The following is a 21,440-nucleotide window of genomic DNA, read 5'->3' on the forward strand; positions in this document are numbered from 1 at the left end:
TTTTCTCATAAAATGAATGTTTTGTGAGCACTTCAGGATGACCAAAGCCAGAATTCTTAACCGTAACGTCAACAGTAATAAGCACAAATTGGGTAAATGGTCTACCTCGCCCAGTTATTGGGTTGAGCCTGACCGAGGAGCATGGCGCATGTGACCACCTAAATTTGGAGCGTCGTCCTGGCTGCTGGAGGAATTAGATTGTCGAGGGTCTGTGAAGGAGCGGAGGAACCCTGGATTGTGGGGGGCCTTTGGTCCGGCATCACGTACCAGTTCTCTCGTCCGGGTGGGATACGCCCTGCACGCTGCGCAACAAACTTTGTATCCTATTAAGCCCCCTTCCCCCCCAAAAAAATTAAGTATATTTTGGCCTCGTACGTAAGTTTAAGTCTTTAAACGGCCCATTTTGCCAATCTTCGGTAGATATACGTTTTGCTCTTATCGTTCCATTGTGTCTCATTTGGCAGCCCTATCCATTCAAAAATCAAATTGAAACCTTATTACGTTTTTTGACTATTTTAAGATATATGACTCCATTCTTAAAGATGTTATGAGACAGTCAGCGCACACTGTCAGCTCTCTAGCACTAATACCAATCAGTCAAATGACAACGACTTTAGCCCATCTTGCCGAGAGAGGTTTACATTATGATTCTTGAATTTCACATGAACGTTGAGAGTGAGTTGGGGGAGTTCAGACTTTACGCTGGTCCTTAATCGCACGACGCGAGTTGTTTTCATTGTATTCCAAAAAGGTGGAGGATGTTTGGGCACCAGGAAATAATCTATTATCTCTCAGTCAATGATGTAACACACACAGTATTCCTTTGAATGACGATGTCCTGCAGAGCAAATGAAAATAAACCACAAAGAGGTGCTTATCATACTAGTGCTATGGTGACATATGAGCATAAAATGATCATTTATGATCATTAGGTTTATGTGCAGAGGCATGACGTGCCTCGACAAATATATATTCACTCCTGATTAACCAGTGAAGGGTTATCATTTCAATATACCAGCACTGTGGATCTGCCACATACACCAACACTGATTTGCCACATACCCCTGTACCTGGATCTCTCCCAGTAGCCGCCATTAAACATTACATACCAAAGCTCTAATTCTCTTATTAGAAACATTGATTCTGTCATAGTACTACAAGAACTATCGGTTGCTCTTCGTTATCAACCCACAGTTATCATCGCCGTTATCATCGTAACGTCTAACACAGTCATGTTGATGCACCTGACACGGTTATGATCCCTACATCTAACACAGTTATCATGTCTGGGAAACTCCAACGGCAACGACACTCAGTATTCCCACAGTAATCCCTACTGTATCATAAAGTTATCACCCTGTATATCATACGGTTGTCAAGAGTGTATCTCGTATATATACCAACAAGACTATGCACGTAGATGGTAACACCTCGTCCATAGTAACTGTGTGACATTGTGTTGGTAACTGTATGAGATGTACAGTGTTGGTCCTTATGCTTGGTATAGTCGGTTAACTGTGCGAGATGAAAGGTATTGGCAATCGTGCGTGATACAGTTCTGAAAGCTGTGCGAGATGTATATTAATAACTATGTGCTGAACAACGTATTACTACTGTATCTCATAAGAAAATGATTAAATAATAAGAGTCAGCCAAACTCTCCGACGACCATGCTATTAAAATTTCATAATATCTACATGATGAAATGTCAAGCTACAGGTGAACAAGATGCAGTATCTGCTGGCACCTCGCCTTTGAGGACGGAAGAGAGGCTACAATTCTTTTCTTTCCGTGCTTTTTTTTTTTTTTTTTCTTCTTTAAGCTGTGCGAGAAGTTCACCGGGTCGCTGATGCATCGTACGACCGGCAGCGCGGCCAGTAACGTCTGAGTGTGGGATGGTGGGATGGCAGCAGCCTGGGCTCTGGGGTCCTGGTTTTCCTGAAGATCAGTGTGTTCCCAGCCTCGGGTCTGGTTCGTGGAGAGTGGTAGTCAGTCCCTAGGGTGCGACACGTGTGACCCGCACACACACACACACACACACACTGTCCCCTCTCCCTCCCGCAGGGTCTGTGTGTGTGTTTGGAAGTATCAACCAGGAGCTTTTTTTATTCCATGACATCTGTTGTTTTAAGGCACTGTGAACGGTTTTGGACAAGTTAGGCCAGAAAGAACAAGACTTTCTCTTACAAAAGTTCCATGTTAACGTTACTTGGTAAAGTTTGTTTAACTTCACCTGTCATGGATATTTCGAACTTAAAATGAAACTATCCCATAGTCACATGAAACATCGAACCAGGTAACATATTCGTTGTCATTTCATCATTGAGTCATGTTGAATCTTTTCCATCAGTGGCATTTCATTTATTCTCATCCCGCTGTGAATAATAATTTCTCTGGTGTTTCCACATCACCATTTCATTGCAGACAATATACCCCAGACATCGACACTTAGTGTAATACAACATTCATTTCGATTGGGATAATATAGATATTATTTAGTAAGTTTATGATTATGAAAATATTTGCACCCGCGCTTACTACTGAAACTTTTCGATATAGTTTCCCGGTGTTTTTGAGAATACAACGAATAATGACAATGATTATTATCATTAGTAGTGGTAGTAGTAAATAGATGCCGTGCGATCGAGTTGGCACTGGTGAGTCAAACATAGTTTTACTGAAATGTTCATTATTGAGATTGTATGCGTCTCCTCTAAGTTTACTTTACGTAGGATGGTAGGCTGTGGTCGCTTTAGGTAGGCTAGGGTTTGGTCGAGGCAGGTTTAGGTTATTTGAGGTCGACTAAATTTGCGTTTAGATAGGGATAATGTGAATGTAAGCTACGGTTATGTTGAGATAGGTGTACATTGAGATAGTAGCTAGGTTGCCTTCAGGTAAGCTTAGGTTACGCTGTGGTACACTTGGGTTATGATGAGGTAGGATAGGTTACTTTGAGGCATGCTTGGATGATAGGGAAGCTTAGGTTATGTTGATTGGGTAGGGCTATGATGAGATAGTCTGGGGTTATGTCGAGGCAGGCCAGGGGTTTTGTTGGGGTGTACTTGGGCTTTGTTGAGGTAGGCTGGGGTTTTTCTAGGGGTAGGATCGGGTTATGCTGAGGTACGCAAGGGTTATTTTTAAGTAGGGTAGGGATATGTTGAAGTAGGTTTAGGTTATGTTGAGGTAGACTAGGTTTATGTGAAAGGAAAGCTCGGTAATGTTGAGGCAGACTGTGGCTGTGATGAGGTGGGCAAGGGTTAAAATTGAGGTAGGCTAATGTTATACTGAGGTAGGCTAAGGCTAAATTGAGGTGGCTGGGGTTATGTTCAGGTAGGGTAGTGTTACGGTGAGGTAGACCAGGGTTATTTGGGGTGGGTCAGTGCTACGTTGAGGTTGGCTAAGGATGTGTTCAGGTCGACTAGGGTTGGGAGGACTGGGCCTCCGGTAGGTGGTACACTGGGACACATGTCTCGTATTACGTACACTCATGCCCTAAGCGAGGGGTGGATCAAGGCTCCCCAGTAAACACGAATAAGATAGTAAGAATATATACATTCGAACAATCAGTGAATGTACTTAGGGAATTTTCCTCCGTGCATATTTTTGTCCTAGGTGTCTGGCTTTGGTGATAAGTGCCTCCAAATGGTGATAAGTGCCTCTAGATGTTTCCGATACATCAGAGGAAACTGAGGTTGAAGATCTAATTACCATTCATCAGCCTATCTCCGTTACGCTGACTGGCGTTCGGGTGTTTGGATGGCCGCTATCAATTTCGCGAATTCAACCAACATTTGACTTAACAGTTGACCGGCTCTGAGGAACGGGATTATGAGCTTGTGTTGAATATCTTGGGCTCGAGTCTTCTGAGGAGTATACAGGATTATTCTGGAGCTGAGGTGTACAATTGTGTCGGAGCTTAGGTCAAAGGTTCTCAGGAGATGTGGTGCAGGATTTTCTAAGGCGAGAGGTGCAACGTTGCGTTGATACTAAAGCACGAGGTTTATATGGAACTGGGAGGTAAGGGTGTTGTGATGGGCGGCGTTGCTAAGTGTGAAGATATTGGTTCCGTTCAGCACATTTAAAACAGAATGGTACCATGTTGCTCTGGTAGAATGGGTAGTGGATGGGAGGGTCTTGGGTGAGGTCATTTAAGGGTGATGAGCATTCTTGTAATTCCATCCTCCAACACAACCATTTCATTTGTAAGAGCTGTGTTTCTTGAAGTCTTAGGTCGTGTTGATTAATGTCATTAACTTTATTATTGCGCGCACGAGAGACGAACACAGTCCTGAGAATGGAAGGAGGATAGCACACCACTAGACTATTGATGAAGGCTAAAACCTAAAACCTATATCTCGTATTTTAAGTTTGTATCCACTTTTTGCATCTAGTCGGTAAAACGTACCATATGAAACTATGCTCAGGATGGATAGCTAGATATAGTTATATATTACGTTAGCTCAGGATGGATAGCTAGATATAGTTATATATTACGTTAGCTCAGGATGGATAGCTAGATATAGTTATATATTACGTTAGCTCAGGATGGATAGCTAGATATAGTTATATATTACGTTAGCTCAGGATGGATAGCTAGATATAGTTATATATTACGTTAGCTCAGGATGGATAGCTAGATATAGTTATATATTACGTTAGCTCAGGATGGATAGCTAGATATAGTTATATATTACGTTAGCTCAGGATGGATAGCTAGATATAGTTATATATTACGTTAGCTCAGGATGGATAGCTAGATATAGTTATATATTACGTTAGCTCAGGATGGATAGCTAGATATAGTTATATATTACGTTAGCTCAGGATGGATAGCTAGATATAGTTATATATTACGTTAGCTCAGGATGGATAGCTAGATATAGTTATATATTACGTTAGCTCAGGATGGATAGCTAGATATAGTTATATATTACGTTAGCTCAGGATGGATAGCTAGATATAGTTATATATTACGTTAGCTCAGGATGGATAGCTAGATATAGTTATATATTACGTTAGCTCAGGATGGATAGCTAGATATAGTTATATATTACGTTAGCTCAGGATGGATAGCTAGATATAGTTATATATTACGTTAGCTCAGGATGGATAGCTAGATATAGTTATATATTACGTTAGCTCAGGATGGATAGCTAGATATAGTTATATATTACGTTAGCTCAGGATGGATAGCTAGATATAGTTATATATTACGTTAGCTCAGGATGGATAGCTAGATATAGTTATATATTACGTTAGCTCAGGATGGATAGCTAGATATAGTTATATATTACGTTAGCTCAGGATGGATAGCTAGATATAGTTATATATTACGTTAGCTCAGGATGGATAGCTAGATATAGTTATATATTACGTTAGCTCAGGATGGATAGCTAGATATAGTTATATATTACGTTAGCTCAGGATGGATAGCTAGATATAGTTATATATTACGTTAGCTCAGGATGGATAGCTAGATATAGTTATATATTACGTTAGCTCAGGATGGATAGCTAGATATAGTTATATATTACGTTAGCTCAGGATGGATAGCTAGATATAGTTATATATTACGTTAGCTCAGGATGGATAGCTAGATATAGTTATATATTACGTTAGCTCAGGATGGATAGCTAGATATAGTTATATATTACGTTAGCTCAGGATGGATAGCTAGATATAGTTATATATTACGTTAGCTCAGGATGGATAGCTAGATATAGTTATATATTACGTTAGCTCAGGATGGATAGCTAGATATAGTTATATATTACGTTAGCTCAGGATGGATAGCTAGATATAGTTATATATTACGTTAGCTCAGGATGGATAGCTAGATATAGTTATATATTACGTTAGCTCAGGATGGATAGCTAGATATAGTTATATATTACGTTAGCTCAGGATGGATAGCTAGATATAGTTATATATTACGTTAGCTCAGGATGGATAGCTAGATATAGTTATATATTACGTTAGCTCAGGATGGATAGCTAGATATAGTTATATATTACGTTAGCTCAGGATGGATAGCTAGATATAGTTATATATTACGTTAGCTCAGGATGGATAGCTAGATATAGTTATATATTACGTTAGCTCAGGATGGATAGCTAGATATAGTTATATATTACGTTAGCTCAGGATGGATAGCTAGATATAGTTATATATTACGTTAGCTCAGGATGGATAGCTAGATATAGTTATATATTACGTTAGCTCAGGATGGATAGCTAGATATAGTTATATATTACGTTAGCTCAGGATGGATAGCTAGATATAGTTATATATTACGTTAGCTCAGGATGGATAGCTAGATATAGTTATATATTACGTTAGCTCAGGATGGATAGCTAGATATAGTTATATATTACGTTAGCTCAGGATGGATAGCTAGATATAGTTATATATTACGTTAGCTCAGGATGGATAGCTAGATATAGTTATATATTACGTTAGCTCAGGATGGATAGCTAGATATAGTTATATATTACGTTAGCTCAGGATGGATAGCTAGATATAGTTATATATTACGTTAGCTCAGGATGGATAGCTAGATATAGTTATATATTACGTTAGCTCAGGATGGATAGCTAGATATAGTTATATATTACGTTAGCTCAGGATGGATAGCTAGATATAGTTATATATTACGTTAGCTCAGGATGGATAGCTAGATATAGTTATATATTACGTTAGCTCAGGATGGATAGCTAGATATAGTTATATATTACGTTAGCTCAGGATGGATAGCTAGATATAGTTATATATTACGTTAGCTCAGGATGGATAGCTAGATATAGTTATATATTACGTTAGCTCAGGATGGATAGCTAGATATAGTTATATATTACGTTAGCTCAGGATGGATAGCTAGATATAGTTATATATTACGTTAGCTCAGGATGGATAGCTAGATATAGTTATATATTACGTTAGCTCAGGATGGATAGCTAGATATAGTTATATATTACGTTAGCTCAGGATGGATAGCTAGATATAGTTATATATTACGTTAGCTCAGGATGGATAGCTAGATATAGTTATATATTACGTTAGCTCAGGATGGATAGCTAGATATAGTTATATATTACGTTAGCTCAGGATGGATAGCTAGATATAGTTATATATTACGTTAGCTCAGGATGGATAGCTAGATATAGTTATATATTACGTTAGCTCAGGATGGATAGCTAGATATAGTTATATATTACGTTAGCTCAGGATGGATAGCTAGATATAGTTATATATTACGTTAGCTCAGGATGGATAGCTAGATATAGTTATATATTACGTTAGCTCAGGATGGATAGCTAGATATAGTTATATATTACGTTAGCTCAGGATGGATAGCTAGATATAGTTATATATTACGTTAGCTCAGGATGGATAGCTAGATATAGTTATATATTACGTTAGCTCAGGATGGATAGCTAGATATAGTTATATATTACGTTAGCTCAGGATGGATAGCTAGATATAGTTATATATTACGTTAGCTCAGGATGGATAGCTAGATATAGTTATATATTACGTTAGCTCAGGATGGATAGCTAGATATAGTTATATATTACGTTAGCTCAGGATGGATAGCTAGATATAGTTATATATTACGTTAGCTCAGGATGGATAGCTAGATATAGTTATATATTACGTTAGCTCAGGATGGATAGCTAGATATAGTTATATATTACGTTAGCTCAGGATGGATAGCTAGATATAGTTATATATTACGTTAGCTCAGGATGGATAGATAGATATAGTTATATATTACGTTAGCTCAGGATGGATAGCTAGATATAGTTATATATTACGTTAGCTCAGGATGGAAATATAGATAGTTATATATACGTTGGCTCAGACGGTAAGGGTAAGTGAATGTGAACGCTCAGTTATATTTCAAAGCCAGTTTCCGGGCGGGAATAAAAATGTATGACCGAAACTGGTATCATTTAATGCTCTTTATATGGAATCAAAATATATAGCTTCATTTTCAATGTAATCACATTAATTGACGTGAAAAGGAAGTGCATGTGATAAAACGATATTTCATTAGTAATGATAGGATTCCAATGGTATATACATCAGAAACAATAAAAAAAAAAAAGGAAACGTTAAATGGTACACTTAATTAGATAATATAAAATCGTACGGTTCCTAACTCAGCAAGAGCTGCTTTACACTTTCTGATAAAATCAACCACCAGCATCGAACATATATTAATGTAGCGTGTCAATGTGATATAACCATTATCTGAAATATATCGAAAGAAACAAACATCATTATTCCGAATAATATGAGCTTCGACTGGACGACTTGTCACACAATTTCGAGTGAAACGACGTTGACCGAGAATTATGTACAAATATTGATGTGATCAGTTCTAATGAGTCAGTATAGACAGACGTTTCTGTTTTGTTAAAACTCACTGGTTTCGAGGCAGTGAATAATACGTATAGCCCACAGCTGATGTAACCAAACGGGCTGGTGATTTCTCTAGTTTATTCAAGGAGTTCCAGTCAGAACTGATAAAATGTATATTCCATTGATAAGAACCGGTTTGACAGCAGATTTTTGATACTTAAGAAACAGTATATAACTCAGTGTTAAGGTCACATACGCCTTGTAAACCATAATACGCCTTACGAGAAGAGTTGATAGAAGTGTAAACATGCAAGGAAGGTTTGCTGAAAGATGCTGTTACACGGAGACGCTCAAAAGACTAGGATTCTTTTAGAGCGAAACCACTCGAGTGTCATTCAGGGCGAGAACCTACGCTCCAGGAATAAATATCACACATTCTGTTTTATTATGCCAGGACGGTTAACCATAGTCTGTAATGCACAGATACATCAGTAAATCGTTGGTGAGACTTCTTAATAGAATATCAACACAATACATTGTGTGGAATACTATTGACCCAGGGCACATTAATAGATCATGAATACGATCCTGATGAAATAATTAGAACAAAAGTAGGACGTCAAACCATGTCGTTTGAGGCCTTCATGTACTACATAGCAATATGATTTCACAGATGGCTCTCCTATGAAACGGTTAGATGATGTGAAGTGCACTGCGTAACCATGGCGACCCAACAGTGATCCGAAGTGACACCCAGTGTCTTCTGGGTCAGGATTCCATGCAGGACCGTATCAGTACCCTGGGAGTCCAGAGAACTTGTGTTCACAGGAGAGCCACGTCTTGTACAGTGTAACTGTGTGTCATTCACCAGGGGCGAATGTCATGTATCCTAGACCTGTGATCCATCAAATTCATAGTGACCAGACGCAACCAGAGAGAACGGCTCCAAAATCTCTGATAAAATATCTTGAACACACACACACACACACACACACACACACAGTGTTTTGACACAGAACTGGTCAGTGTAGGGTTCTACAATGAGGGAAGCAACACATCCAGGCAGAGGGAGATAGGCATCACCCCAAAAAACTGACGGACACAGCATTGCTCTCAGAATGGATGGTACACTGGTGCTAGTGAAGTGCTTGACCGCTGGCGTTAGTGACGTGCTAGAGTCCTGGGGTTATTGACGTGCTTGAGTTCTGGAGTTTGTGATGTGCTTTAGGATTAGTTAGTGACGTGCTCGAGTCCTGGAGTTAGTAACGTGGATGAGTCCTTAAGTTAGTGACGTGCTTGAGTCCTTAAGTTAGTGACGTGCTTGAGCACTGCAATTAGTGACGTGCTTGATGTGCTCTGCCTCCATACCACTGAGAAGTGACATATAGTCTTGGGACCCAAAAATTTACGATGTTCCATTTCATTTTCTTATCTTTAAAGGTTTAAAACCCAAAGTAAACAGACGACATAATCTCGTATTCTCAGCGTTGCCCACGTCTGGTTATGTAAGTTGCCATCATTCGGTACCAGGTGCTCATTGAGTCTGCCAATCTGATTTTTTGATATGTCTGATGAGAGACGCCATGATGCGCATCCCTGGAAAACCAGACAGAAGAAGAAGCTGTCAGTTTTCTATTCGGAGAAGGGGACTGTAAATTTTTCAAAACTTTGAAGCAAACTGTCATCAGATGTATCTCCAGCATCGCCTTTGTCGAGGATCATAGAAAATATCATATGGATAGAGAGGTTGAAAATAGTGCCATAGATACGTTGAAGAATAGACTTTGATGGATTTAGATATCTCGCTTGAAGTCCAAGACTAACATCATTTGCTTTTCCATAGGAACATTGACAATTATGCAGGTTATTCTCTTTGAATTATATGTAATGCCTTCTTACTTTAACCACATTTATCTGTGACATTTTGATAGCTTCCACTGCCACAGACAGATCACATGGGACCCAGTGGTCTGTTAGTGTCTGAATTCTTTTGTCTTCAGTTGTTTTGCGAGTCCTCAAAATTGAGGCGTTAGCAAATGTTGAACTCATCCATACAAAAGATCTCATTATGCAAGAATCTACGCAGGTCTGTTTTTTTTTTGCGTATTTTTTTTTTTCATATTTCGTCTCAAATGGGGTTTTCTAAACAGTGGATAAAAAAATAAGTTAAAGAACACTGCATGTGAAGAGGTCGATCTTGATGAAGATGAACAACTTTGCTGAAAGTACAGTACACGCGATGACAGTAGCCGAGTTATAATGTTGAATAAAACATGAGTTTCATACAAAGTAATATTCTTTAAAGGCAACTGTTGCTTCACATCACGAATAATAAATCTGTGGTTATTTCGGGAGGAGATGGAATTTGAATGAAAGTCGTGGGAGGGAGAGAGAGAGAGAGGGGAGGGGGTTTTCCTAAGCCTGAAAAGCCAGACCCAGTGCCTGTGTGGCAGCGGAGAATGAGTACCTGAACCACGGATTGGATGAAGAGGTATTCTAAGAGACGGAGGAGGAGGGAGGGTACATACGTTTCCTCTCATTCTCGGGAGGGAGTGAAGCTTCGCGTGATATAAGTCAGATGTTTTTCCCAAGAAGGATTTTTCTTTTTTTTTTTGTAACCTCGTTAGTTAGTTCCGCGTACTACTTAACCCCATAAAGAGACTGCTCAACTCCTCGACAGAAATCGTGACTTGAAATCTATAGATTGGTGTGGTGACAGTGAATACAGCAGTTTGTGCTCTTGGAACAATGTGCTTCAGAACCCTCAGATATGGCTGTATGACCACCCTAGTGTGACAGGTGAACTTCTTCAGTCTTACAACGATCAATCTCTTTGTATATAATGGTCTCCCTCCTTGAAAAAAAAAATGGACTCGCCCCTTTGAAACTGTTGACTTTAGTGCTTAAATACGATGGTGTAATCGCTTGCAGTGGCTGAACCTTTGACTTAAACAGCTAGTGTCTCTGTCACAGTGATTTCATAAAACTCTGTACCGTATTCGATCATACAGGAGGATCACAACATCGTAACATAAGATGTTCAGGCATTAAGTTCAAGGGTATTTCCGAGTTCAAGTGAGTATATTCATGTGTCTCTATCCCACTTGATGATTCAATTCATCGTGTTCATATTAGTTGGGTCACCGTACCTGTGAGGAGGCATCATCAGATCATTGTACTTGAGAGATAAGGTCAGTGGGCTGAAAGAGCTGTCGTCATTATAACTAACCAAATTTTGCAGTGTGTACAAGTAATCTCGGCTGGGGGCTTTGATTATGGGATTAGAACCATCAAAGATTTGGGGTCGTATTGCGGGAGTCATTCTTTTGTTCTCCAGATGTTGTCAGTGGGTTCAAGAAGCTGACCTAAAGTCCATATAGCTATGCTCATGAGTTCTTGACTGTCCTCCTCAGGTTGAGTTACTTTGTTCATGAGGTCAAGGTACTGTTCAGGAGGTTGAGTCACTTTGTTCAAGAGGTCAGCGTACTGTTCACGAGGCTGAGTCACTTTGTTCAAGAGGTCAGCGTACTGTTCAAGAGGTTGAGTCACTTTGTTCAAAAGGTCAAAGTACTGTTCACGAGGCTGAGTCACTTTGTTCAAGAGGTCAAGGTACTGTTCTGGAGGTTGTCTCTTTGTTCAAGAGGTCAAGGTACTGTTCAAGAGGTCAACGTACTGTTCAAGAGGCTGAGTCACTTTGTTCAAGAGGTCAAAGTACTGTTCAAGAAGCTGAGTTTTTTCTCGAATATTCGGCTCATCATCCATCAAGTCATTTCTCCTCAACATCACATCACATTAGTTCATAAGTCACATCCCTGTGTTCGCGGGTGAAGTTTTGATCAAGTGGTTAATCCAGTGTTCTCAGTGGATGAAGTCACTGTGTTGATGACGTCAAGTATTTGTCCATAAGGAATCCAGTAGTCTTTTTCGTGGGTGGAATTCCCTATGTTGCCAAGGTCAAGTTATCATCTTGCTGTGGTCAGGTGATTATGTTCATGGGGTTAGATTATCGCACTCATAGTGTTCACCATTGTTGTGTTCATAAAGTTGAGACATTGTGCCCAAATGATCAAGAGGTGTGTTCATGGAATCATCGAGTGTTCAAAACGGTTTAGTTCATAATCCTTTAAAGGTTAATTCATCGTTCTTAATGAGTCATATTGCTGTGTTCAATGGTTCGAAACTAAACTCATAAGGGATTAAAGTCACTGTGGGCAAAGACGCATGTCATATTGCTTGCAGGTTATTCTCTCTGACCTCCTCAGTAGGTCGAGCTACGTCTGTGAATCACCTCGGTGCTTAAGGAGTCGTTACTCTGTTCAAGAGGTCGTTACTCTGTTCATGGGATGACGTTATTGTGCTCAGGGGGTCGTTATTCTCCTCTCATGGGATCATGACATAATGCTTCATGGATCGAGAGGGGTAATTCATTATAGGGGTTGGTTAACCATTACGCTTACAGACTTAAGCCATTGTCCTCAAGATTTCATCATAGATGTCCAATAATTTGTCGTCACTGGGTTCAAGAGACCGTGCCACTATACCGCTGGGTTCCACAGGTCGACTTACTGTCTTTACGAGGTTGAGCCATTGAGCGAACGAGGTTGAGTAGTTGTATTTGATATCATCTATTGTCAAAAGGCCACACCTACGGCACACCGAAGTCGTCACGGCTCAAGACTTGGGCGCTGTGCTAAAGAAGCCAGTTCATTGCGCTTATTTGGTTTATCGTTGTGTTCAAGCGACTATATCACTCTACCAGCGTGATGAAGTCGAGGAATTGTGACCAGATTATCAGGTCATAGGAATGGGGATGAGGGGTATTAATCAATATATTCTCAAGGTCAGACTAACTTGTTTTTTGACGTTGGAGGCTCCAGTCATGGACAAAAGTCCACATCAAGGCCGGGCATTGATTGAAATACCGAGAGGTTAATGAAATTGAAAAAAAGAAATGAGACGGGAAAGTATTTACGAATTCTGGGGAATCCGAAAAATATGCCAGGTCATAGATATTGGGAAAGATATGAAAGGGTAGAGAGTTCCAAAGCCTCGACTTGTAGGGAAAGAATCAGTTATCAAAACGGCCCACCCTTGGGTTGCCAAAGGCCATACAGTAATCATGTGACGCAGCAGCTTGCCGAGTAATGCGTGGTCTAGCTGATATTCGGGACACACAAGTAGCTAGATTTCGAGAGCGGAAACCATAGTAATACCTATAGAAAAGGAAAAGTGAACCAACATTGCGGCATCATAACAGCAGATGGCGAAAGTGAGAATGGCCAAAGCAACAAGGATCATCGACGAAAAGTAAACACTCGGTATATCGTCCAGTTCTAGAATGATATTATGTAAACGAGACATTCAAGTCCTTGATTGCTGGAAGGTATGAATGAACACTTCAGATATGAGACTGAGAATAGTTCACTAGTCATCTGGAGCAAACGAGTTCTGCAAACTAGTTCAGGTGAAATTACTTATACGAATGTGAGACAGAATCCAGTGATACATTTACCTTACGTTGACATTTGATTTAGTTATTCATATCCTTTTTTGAATGTAATTTTCTTTTTCTTTCTGCCGTTTTTCCCTATTTAGAGCACCGTCACGTGCCAGACAGTCCTCAGTAATACCCATCAAGTAAATTCCTCCCATTCCTCCCTGGATACACCAGGGTTGCAACCCCGCCTTTGCAGTGCCGCTGTAATGGTGGGTCATGCCAGTTGCTGGACAAGACGTAGTACCATCACGGCCAGATCTCTCCCGTTGTGTGGCGTCATAATCCTTCCCGGTGTGTGCACACTTGTTGAACATTCCTCCTTCCAGAAGGGTTTCAGCCATGATGAAGAATATATATTGCGTTTGCTCTAGACACCATCCGTCAGAGCGAGGCGCCACTTCATTCTGGTGTCATGTAGGATGAAGCTATGAAATACTGGTATGTCTTAAGATGACAGACACCACATAATGTTGGTGTGTTGTATGGTGACGTCGCTTCATGATGGTTGTGTAATGCTAAATGATAATACTGGTGTGTCGTATGATGGCACTACATGATACTAGTGTAATCGATCGGTAATGATAGATGTCAGTGGTGTATCAATCGCATGACCTCAAGACATTATTTTTGGTATGTCACAAGGTTGCCCCAGGTTAGTTACATCCTATCCTGGAATACATTGAACAGTCTTTTAGGATACTCTCTACATCTGTTTTATACTTCATCAATCTCTGTTACCATTTCCCCGTTTGGCCCCTTCAGTGATGCTTTCATTTATCGTTTCTCTCGTTAATACTAACCACCTTCCAAAACATCATCGTATTCTCTTTGAAGCTTAGAGATATTTGCTCACCCCAACTCTCAGTTGCCTTCTTTTTTTATCCCCTGCACCTTCCCGTCGACCTCTTCCCACTTTCTCTAGCACGTACATTTCCCAGTCACTCGCACTGCTTCCCTGAAAGTAACGCCCATATAACTTTTTCACTAGCGACTTGACTTCCTTATCCTGCCACTCATAACCCTTTTTCACCTGCCCGTCTCCCATCCTCCGTATTTCTCACACTTGTCTCGCACATTTCATTTCCAACACTTCCGCCCTCGTCTATACTTCCTCATCTACAGTCCGTATCTCACATCCATGTTACATTATTTTGACTGATATACCTTCAAACATACCCATTTTTGCCTTCCCAGACAACGACCTCTCTCTCTCTCTCTCTCTCTCTCTCTCTCTCTCTCTCTCTCTTTCTCTCTCTCCACACACATTCTCAACTTCCTCCTTTCGCACACTTTTATAAACTGTCACCTGTTCCTTTAATGTATGTATGCATGCACACACGTGTCTGTGTATGTATTAACGTCTCCGTTATTCTTTTATTGTAATGTTACATCGTTGCTATGTGCAGAACTTTTAACTGTTCATTACTTGCATACTGGCTGGTTTACAGACCTACCAAAAACCAGATTGTGTGCGAAACACCTGTAGCTGCTTTCATAAGACAATAATCCATTTTTGTGCAGTTTTGTGGTACTGGCTTTTCAGCTTCCTTTTGTTGTTTAAAGGAATTCGTTATTTCTTTTCATATTTCTCTTTTAAATCCTTTATAAACAATTTTACGAGCTTTGGATTACTGTTGAGAGGACTTGTTATATAAATACGTCTAATCTCCTCCAATTTCAAACGGTGGCTGCCTTCTACATATATACATAAGAATTTACTTGGTTAAATCCTGCATTTTTACCGGAGTCCCACTCCGTTCGTTGGGTATATTTTCACCAAATGTTCTCTAGCAACAATAATGCGATTAAAGCGCATGAGCAAAATTACAGTATATCTTTAAGGAAGTTAATTTATACTTATTACTCTAATAAGTCAAGTGTCCAGCAGTGCAGATGACATGTCTTCAGCATCAGCTGTTCCCTCTTGGAAGCTGTGATCTCCTATTAGTTATATCTCAATTCCTTTTATTCTCTAAGATAAGGGATTTACTTGCATGGTAATTAGGAATATCTGAGAAAACGAGAACGTACACAAGTAATATTGGAGAATATCTCGATAATCAGTGAAAGTGTGTAAGGAATGAGATAAGATGAATGTTGTTACTAATTGAGAATCGGGTGATTCGTACATGTATGAAATGTATATTTGCAAGTCTGGCATGGCGAGAAAGGAGTGAACGAAATATCGTGAGAATACAGATAATTCTTTTTTCTATCGATCTGCATAATTTATGGTTTCCTCTTAACATTCACACGGGGCAACTGAGGTGCCTACATTTTATTAGTTCACACACACACACACACATACATACATACATACATACACACACACACACACCACGCACAACACACACACACACATACAACACATACACACAACACGCCACACACACACACACACACACACACACACACACACATACATACACACATACATACATACATACACACATACACACACACACACACCACGCACAACCCACACACACACACACACACACACACGTCTAGTGTGCTAAAGTGATACATGGGCTTTCATGTTATAATTAGCATTTCTCCTTTTTTCCACTTTGTACATAAATTTTATTCCTCCCACGGGATTGCTCCGTCACACACAAAACTCTCCATTTTTCTGGTCCTAACTATCATTATATATATATATATATATATATATATATATATATATATATATATATATATATATATATATATATATATATATATATATATATATATATATATATATATTGACGCTTTGGAAGGAGTTTAATGTGCGAATAACAGAATAGAAACAAATGGGAACATTGGTAAAGGACGCAAAAGAGAAAGTGAAAACGTTGAAGGACTGTTGAATGTGTTAGATGAAAGGGTCGTAAATGTAGGGTGTTTGGGTCGGGCTGGTATGCGAAGTGAAGGACATGGTGAGCGATTTGGAGAAGAGATATGAGGTGGTGAAAGCCTCACGTAGGATAGCATGTTGTTAGACGGCGGGAGTGGATGCTATTGCTGTTGAATTTATTAAGAAAGGTGACAACTGTTTTGTTGATTGGTTGCTTAGAATTTTCAGCTATGTATGGATCATGGTGAGGTGCCTGAGAATTGGGGGAAGTCTTGTATAGTGACACTGCATAAAGGAAAGAGGCATAAACATGAGTGTTCAAGCTACAGTTGTGTTCTTGGTAAGTTGTTTAAGAGGGTAGTGACCTGAAGGGTGAAGGAATGTACAGAGCATCAAATTGGGGAGGAGCAGTGTGATCTCAGAAGTGGTAGAGGATGTGCGGATCAGGTGTTTGCTTTGAAGAATGTGTGCGAGAAATACAAAAACGTATGTATTTTTCCCTTGCATTTATGTATGTGGATAGGATGACAGAGATTCCTTGCGAGTGGTTTGAAGAATATTCGGTGTGGGAGAAAAGCTGCAACAAGCATTAAAAAGTTTTTGTCAAGGAAGTAAGGCATGTGTAACGAGTAAGAAGAGAAGCGAGTGAATGGTTCCAAAAGTGAAGGTTTGTCTGCGGCAGGGGTGTGTGATGTTGCTAGGATTGTTTAGTTTGTTTATGGATAGGGTAGTGAGTGAGGTAAAGGCGAGAGTCTTGGAAGGAGAAGCAACTACGTAGCCCGTAGGGGGTGCGGGGGCCATGGAAATGAGTTAGTTGTTGTTTGATGATGACACAGCATAGGTGGCACTCTCGAGTGTGAAACTGCAGAAGTTGGAAGGGTGTGTGTACGGAGGAGGTTGAGTTTGAATGAAAAGATTGGAGGAAGTGAAATGCTTTAGATTCTTGGGAGTGGATATGACAGCGAATGGAATAATGGACGCAAAAGTGAATCATAGGGTGGGTGAGGGGGCGAAGCCTCTGAGAGCACTGAAAAGTGTCTGGAAAGAGAATCTATCTGAGAGAACAAAAATGGATGTGTTTAAAGGTATGGTAGTCCCAACATAGAAGTCCCAACAATATTATATGGGCTATCGATAAGAATGTGCAGAGTTTAGGTGCGTTGGAAATGAAATGTTTCAGAACATGTAAGGTGTTATGATCGAGTAAGTAATGAAAGGGCATTAGAGACGTGTGGTAATAAAAAGTGTAGTTGTGAGGGTGTGCTGAAATGACGTGGACATTTAAAGGGAATGAGAGACGAATGGCTGACAAAGAGGATATATGTCACAATTGGCGGTAACAAAGAGAACGGGGAGATCAAACTGGAGATGGAAAGATGTGAAAAAGATTTTGAGCGATTGAGGCCTGAACTAACGGGAGGGTGAAAGGCGTACACAGGATAGAGTGAATTGGAACGATGTGTTATACAGGAGTCGACGTGCTGTCAGTGGACTGAACTAGGGAATGTGAAGTGTCCGAGGGTAAACCATGGAAAGGTCTGTGGGGCTTGCTTGTGGATAAGAAGCTGTTGTTTTAGTGTATTGCGCATGACAGCTAGAGAATGGATGTAAGTAGATGTGTCCTACTTCGTTAACGCGGGAAAATGGCAATCAAGTATGATATATATATATATATATATATATATATATATATATATATATATATATATATATATATATATATATCCCTGGGGATAGGGGAGAAAGAATACTTCCCACGTATTCTCTGCGTGTCGTAGAAGGCGACTAAAAGGGGAGGGAGCGGGGGGCTGGAAATCCTCCCCTCTCGTTTTTTTTTTTTTTTTTTTTTTTAATTTTCCAAAAGAAGGAACAGAGAATTGGGCCAGGTGAGGGTATTCCCTCAAAGGCCCAGTCCTCTGTTCTTAACGCTACCTCGCTAATGCGGGAAATGGCGAATAGTTTGAAAGAAAAGAAAGATATATATATATATGTATATTTTATTTATTTATTCATTTATTTTGCTTTGTCGCTGTCTCCCGCGTTAGCGAGGTAGCGCAAGGAAACAGACGAAAGAATGGCCCAACCCACCCACATACACATGTATATACATACACGTCCACACACGCAAATATACATACCTATACATCTCAATGTATACATATATATACACACACATTCATATATACTCATGTACATAATTCATAGTCTGCCTTTATTTATTCCCATCGCCACCTCGCCACACATGCAATAACAACCCCCTCCCCCCTCATGTGTGCGAGGTAGCGCTAGGAAAAGACAACAAAGGCCACATTCGTTAACACTCAGTCTCTAGCTGCCATGTAATAATGCACCGAAACCACAGCTCCCTTTCCACATCCAGGCCCCACACAACTTTCCATGGTTTACCCCAGACGCTTCACATGCCCTGGCTCAATCCATTGAAAGCACGTCGACCCCGGTATACCACATCGTTCCAATTCACACTATTCCTTGCATGCCTTTCACCCTCCTGCATGTTCAGGCCCCGATCACTCAAAATTTTTTTCACTTCATCTTTCCACCTCCAATTTGGTCTCCCACTTCTCGTTCCCTCCACCTCTGATACACATATCCTCTTGGTCAATCTTTCCTCACTCATTCTCTTCATGTGACCAAACCATTTCAAAACACCCTCTTCTGCTCTCTCTACCACACTCTTTTTATTTCCACACATCTCTCTTACCCTTACATTACTTACTCGATCAAACCACCTCACACCACATATTGTCCTAAAACATCTCATTTCCAGGACATCCACCCTCCTGCGCACAACTCTATCCATAGCCCACGCCTCGCAACCATACAACATTGTTGGAACCACTATTCCTTCAAACATACCCATTTTAGCTTAATACCAATGTCCCGGCATTGATCCATCCCTGGCGTGTTCTGCCTCTTTTCCTTGTATCAAAGACTTGTTTACAAGGAAAACTTTGCGACACTGAAGAGGCAAGACAATACCATGCATAATGCAGCAAAGGCGCTAGTCGTCCTGCAGTAAAAAAGATGCAGACCTCACAAAACCGGAAGAGAAATTATCCACCTGACAATACCACCACTTTAACTGTACTCTTTTTCAAATGTTATTGTAAAGAGAAAATTATATATACGAATTGAGTTATATCTCTACCTTGCTTTTGTTCCTGATTGTACTCATGATTCGGTCTGTGTGTGTGCCGATGTATATACATATATAAGAGGGGTACAGCATAGCAGAATAAGAATTTTAAAAAATTGGAGGAAAAACTGATTTTGGAAGAAGCTACATCTGGAAAAAATAGTAATGAATGGGGGACAGTGGAGGATGACAAGCCCAGGACAGTGGAGTTAAAAGGCTCGTGTGTATGAGTAACAAAAGACAAATGAGAACCTCGAGAACTGAAGAATCGGAATCAAAAGAGAATAATAATCTTAAAGGAGGCTCTAAGAGCAGATGAAAGGTATGTCCAAGGAGTGTAGGTATGTTAGATGTATTTGGAAAAATTATAGTAACATATGATGAAGTTTGTAAGAGATGAAGAGAATATATATTGAAAACTAATCGGATATAATGGTAAAAGAAACCTCAATATTACTTCAGTAAGAGTATAGTTAAGGAGAGGATGAATGGGTGCATAGAAGAGGAAAGTGTTATGGAAGAGGCAATCAGAAGAACAATAAAGCTCTTGAGAGAGGAAGAGAATACACCCTTTTGAGAATCCTGGTGGTGTAAGACGTCAAAAAATGTAAGTGAAATTTCTGTTGTGTTGATTTAGAAATTGTGTATTAAAACACAGAAAAGTGGTAAGGTGTCTGTTGACTGAATGGTGGCAGTATGAAATGGAAGTGTCCCGAGGAATCAAAGTCTTCTCGAACTGCCAATTTGTCAAGATAATGTTCAGGTGTTGGCGACTCGGTTGCTGCCGCGAGATGGAAGAATGAGAACCACGCATTACGGGCGACAGTGAAACCCTGAGGAATTTTCATAGAGACATCGGTGACGAGGAAATGAAACCGGAGATTGTCTTCCTGTGGCAAGACGATCGACTGTCTTCCTTCATAGCGGTGTAGAAGATCAAGTTATGACATGGGTGGTGTAAGGAACGCTGGGGGTGCGGTGTAGGAAAGACATGAAGTATCATCTGGATTATATGAGAGGGACTGGAGTAGGGTATGAGGGATTATGTGTACTGTATGAGAGGGAGTTGAGGATGATGCTGTAGGATATGAGGAATCGTCTGAACTGTGTGTGAGGGACTGGGGTATGATGGTCTAGGATATGAGGGATCGTCTGAACTGTATGAGAGGGACTGGGGTATGATGGTCTAGGATATGAGGAATCGTCTGAACTGTATGAGAGGAACTGGGGTATGATGGTCTAGGATATGAGGGATCGTCTGAACTGTATGAGAGGGATTGGAGTGTGCTGCTTTAGTGTATGAGGGATCGTCTGAATTGTATGAGAGGGACTGGAGTATGATGAGAAAGGATATGAGGGATCATGTGGACTGTATGAGTGAGGCTGGAGTATGATGGTGTAGGATATGAGGGATCATGTGGACTGTATAAGTTGCGTGACGTTGTTAGACAAGTTGCATCAGCATAAATTATAACTTTCGTTGTACACGACGCAGATCTCAGTTTCAAATGAATCAGTTTTATTCTGATTATCCTTTTGAAAGAGCGAAAAATTCAAGAATGGAATTTGTCGAACGATCATCA

At 40.1% G+C, this 21,440-nt stretch overlaps 1 protein-coding gene across 2 annotated transcripts in view; it reads left to right on the plus strand.

Annotated features, from left to right (window-relative positions):
• LOC139749837 (neuronal acetylcholine receptor subunit alpha-10-like) overlaps positions 1-21,440 on the plus strand; it is a 306,308-nt gene that overhangs the window by 146,543 nt on the left and 138,325 nt on the right. Inside the window, exon 1 of one of the 2 annotated variants that reach the window (XM_071664146.1) lies at positions 1,858-2,296. The exons of the other annotated variant lie outside the window; for it this stretch is intronic. The gene's annotated coding sequence lies outside the window, so the exon portion shown is untranslated. Of the gene's footprint in view, positions 1-1,857; positions 2,297-21,440 lie in introns of those variants that run through there. 2 annotated transcript variants of the gene reach the window in all.

This window comes from Panulirus ornatus, chromosome 8 (genome assembly GCF_036320965.1).
Source record: "Panulirus ornatus isolate Po-2019 chromosome 8, ASM3632096v1, whole genome shotgun sequence".
NCBI classification, from domain to species: domain Eukaryota; kingdom Metazoa; phylum Arthropoda; class Malacostraca; order Decapoda; family Palinuridae; genus Panulirus; species Panulirus ornatus.